The following is a 4,559-nucleotide window of genomic DNA, read 5'->3' as shown; positions in this document are numbered from 1 at the left end:
ACTGGAGCAAGTTTTAACTCCTGGTTTATCAAAAGGTTTGAGCAGTGGCCAAAGGTGGATTCATCTGATCTCATTCCGATTCTTGCAGGTTTTATGTAATAATATGTTGTAAAGTAAAAACATGGGAGAGAAGACAAAAATATACGTTGTCGTCTTGTATATATATATATATGTATTCCATAGTATAACATGTAAATTTGATGGGTAGATAAGATCTGTACTCACTATTTTATTATAATATTCAAATTCTGTTAAAAGAAATCGAATTTTATAGATCATTCTTATCACTCGATCTAACAACATAAGTGAATTAATATTTAATGAATGATCAATTAAAATAGTCCTGCTTTATCAGCTACTAATTAGTCTAACGAAATTAAATATTGAACTTTTAAATAAGGTTAACTATTTAAATCATGGTATTGAGATATAACTAATGAATTGAACTAGTGAGCATAATAAGCTTTGCAATAACAAGTTTATTTACGTTGGGTTTAATCATGAACTAAGGGTGTGTTTATTTAAATCACTATTTTTTTCACGTAATTCGTTTTCCGGAAATCGTTTTCCGGAACGTAATTCATTTTCCTAGTAACAAAATTTCTTTTATGTTTTCTGTAAAATGACTTACGGATTCATTTTCCATAAGTCATTTTCTAAACTTTTCACTTCAAAGCAAAAATACTCAAAATAATTTATTTTATGAATTTATAATAATAAAATATTTTAATATCATTTTCATCAAAATATTAATTATTAAATATTTAAAATATATTTAATATTTATAATAATATAATATAATATTTTTAGTTTAATAATATAATCAATTATATTGTAATAATATAAGATATTATATTTTTTATTTTAATAATATATAATAATTTTATTTATATATTTAAAACATATACTAGTAAAGATATTTAAAATATACTAATTAATATTTTTAAAATATAATATAACACTATTACTTTAATAAATAATTAATATAATTTATAATATTTATTTCACTAAAATATACCAATATTAATATTTTTATTAATAAAATTATAAAAAATATTTAATAATAAATAAATTATTTTAATATTTTAAAATAATAATATTAAGTTTTATGAGAAATAATATTATTTATTATATTTAATTTTTGTAATCAATAATTTTTAAAAAAACTCTTCAACTAGTGGAAAAAAGGTTTAAATAACATCTTCCAAACATCATAAAACGTTTTCAGATGTTTTCCAGAAATGTAATTCATTTTCTAAAATTCAAATTCCAGTAATTCATTTTTCGAAAAATTAATTACAGGTAAACAAACAAACCTTAAATGAAAATATCGAAATGAAATGTGAAGTTGCCTTTTAAGATTGTCGTTTGCATGACAAACGAATTTTGGGGCCTAACGTGGTCCCACGTCCCAATTGATAGGGTTGTGGTGCATGAATACGACGAGACCCAAATGAGCAGGTAATAATTTAATTGCTAGTTTGAATTTATAAATCATAGAATTAGACTGTCTAATGATCTTTTCATTAGGCCTGATTGAGCAGAAATGGAACTTGGGCTACCGATAGGGATTGTAAATAGAATAGAGAGTTTGATGAATTATTTGTATAATGTTTGTTTATGTTCGTTTGTTAAGTTAAATAAATGAGCATGAATAATTTTTTTATGTTCATTTAATAAACGAACGAACACAAACAAATATGTGTTCGATTATGTTCACGAACAATCTCATTTACGAGCTCGTTTATGAGCTATTTATCGACTCGTTCATTTATGTTCATGAACTACCTCATTTACCCGATTCTCCTTTTCCTTTTGTTTTTTTTGTTTTGTTTTTTTTACATTTCAAATATTGGTGAAGGTAAGAATTAAATTAAACACATGGTTTAAGTTTAAATTTAAACTGTGAATTTTAAGCAGTTTAAGCATTAGTGACATATTTTTATCATTTTTCTTTAACTTGCAAATAGAAGGATAAAACTAAAATTTGAACATACAAATGAACTATAAACAAACACTACATGAGCGCTAAACGAACATGCTAGGGAACACTAAATGAACACATTCATAAGCATATAAAAGAGTATGTTCGTGAATATCAAACGAACACATTAAGAACAATAAATAAACGAATACAAATACCTTTAAAAACAAACAAACAAACACAATATAAAAAATTAAATATACACGAATCGAACATGAACACCTTAAAAAACAAACAACAAATACAAACATAACCTTATTCGTTCAAACTTGGTTCATTTATACCCTGGCCATAGTGGGGTGTTCATTCGGTTAAAACGGTGTCCGACCGAACCGAAATAGCATTAATCGATTTTTTTTCTTTAACCGTTAACGAACCGAACTTTTTTTTAAAGTATTAACCGAACCGAATAAATTTCGGTTAATTTTCGAATTAACCGAAATTTTTTAGATTTTTCTAATTTAATATTTTTAATTAAAAAATAGTTTACAATTAATTTAAATAATATCTAATTAAAATAATATCTAATTAATTTGATTCAAACATTATATTAAAATAAGATATTTGTATCTATTAATTTAGTTAAAAAAACACAACAATTTTGAAATTCTACAAAATAAATGGGTTTTAAATGGATTGGGACGACTGAGTCTCTTAATATAATTATATTTAATGGTTAGTTCGGTTAATTTAGTTAATTAACCGATTTCGAACTGAATTAACCGTTAACTGAATTCCAAAAAAATCATTAATTGTTCTTCGACCAAACTAATTCGGTGGCCGACCGAATTAACCGAACTAATTCGGTGACTGACCGAATTAACCGAACTAATTCAATTCGATCAGTTAATTCGGTTAAAACCGAATTTTGAACACCCCTACCAGGCCACCGGCATGTTGAAAAGTAAAGTCAGTGTGTCTCTTGAATATGTTAATGAGTTAATTACATAATAAGTCCTCAAACTATGGTTTTGATTTTAAATTAGCCTTGAATTTCATAAATTTGTTGATTGAATTCTCAAAGTATCATATCAATCGGATCTTTTTGTTAGTCCAGTCACTAGATTAGGCATTAAAAGTCAGATTCAATATGACTTGGAGCAATTTTAAAACATGTAGATCAAATTCAGGGACGAAAACTAGAAAAGTTGACAATGGCCTTAGCCCTCTAAATTTGTAAATTTATTGTGTAGAGACCTTTATAAATTGTAACATTTTAATCTTTCTTCATGGTCTAATTATATTTACCCCAAAGATGATAAACTTTATGATTATTCCCTTCAAAAAATTATAAAATTTTAAATTAATACGTGTTAAAATGTATTTCGGCCTCTTTGGATTTGGGCATTTGGCCCAAATGTGTTTCCTTGGTTCACCCCTGGCCGAATTATAAACTCCCATTGAATGGATAGTTTCAAATTATATGTTAAAAACCATAAATAACCCTTCTAAAGTTTATTGACACTAATGTTTCTCTACACATTCAAATTTAAATTGTTCATACTATTTAAACATATTTACAATTTAATCCACATATTTAAATATACTTTAAATCATATCTAAATCGACATTTAACACATAAATTATGACTAGACTAACGAAAGGATCTAATAAAGACCGAGCGATAATATACTTAAAGACTACCAGTACTGTAATTAACCCTTTTAAACCCTGTCTTAAAGAATGTGTTTGCTCTGTTGCGACATTTCAGTAATGAAAACTGCTCATGTAGTTGAAGTTATCATAAATAGAACTTATTAGCCTTGCTTCCACTGTTCCAAAGCTAAAGATTGGTAATAAGGCCTAGTAAAGACCGAAACCTACTCCTGATACCCTTCAACCATATTCAAGATCACACACTCTTTGAAATTTCCCGATAGTCTAGGCTCGAATCATAGGTGAAATGATAAAAGATTATTTCGAATCTTCGAATAATACCCAGTTTCGATGCCAAGAACATAATGAAAAAATATATAAAAAAAGCAACAAGAACTTGTTATTCCAAAATGAAGACAACACAATCACTCTCGTATCATGTGTGTGGTATAATATAATGTTTTCAGTGAGCAAAGGACGACGAAAGGTGGCAATGGTTGTTCTCGTTTCACGATCATCATCGGCACGGTTAAACAAGCGTGTCCAAGTTTTCAGCTGATTCAAACCTGTTTGTAAACACCGATTCTTAAACAGGAACACTAACCATCGCAGCTTTCCTTAGCTTCTTAGTTTTCTCCCCGATCTTCAGCTTCATTCCACACAATCTGATTCTTATGAACGATGGTTTTCTTCTGGAATCTGCTGCTCCAGCACTTTGTGTATCAGGAACTGAGCTCGTCGATGGATAATCTCGTCTGGGTCTTCTTTATCCACCTTTGAGTAACCGTATGATCTTCAAAACAGCCATGGTTCCCCCCCCCTCTTTTCTGGGGAAAATTTTATGAGCGAGAAATGTCGAGAGAAAGTGTGGAGGAAGAGACGGCCGTGAGTTGGGATTTGACGCAATATTTATAGGGATAGCTGAGCAGTTGAGGCCATGACATAGGTGATGAGCTGTGCATGTGCACTAACATTGACT

This window comes from Hibiscus syriacus, unplaced genomic scaffold (genome assembly GCF_006381635.1).
Source record: "Hibiscus syriacus cultivar Baekdansim isolate YM2019G1 unplaced genomic scaffold, ASM638163v2 tig00004111_pilon, whole genome shotgun sequence".
Classification (NCBI taxonomy): Eukaryota; Viridiplantae; Streptophyta; class Magnoliopsida; order Malvales; family Malvaceae; genus Hibiscus; species Hibiscus syriacus.
This window is presented reverse-complemented; position numbering follows the sequence as displayed.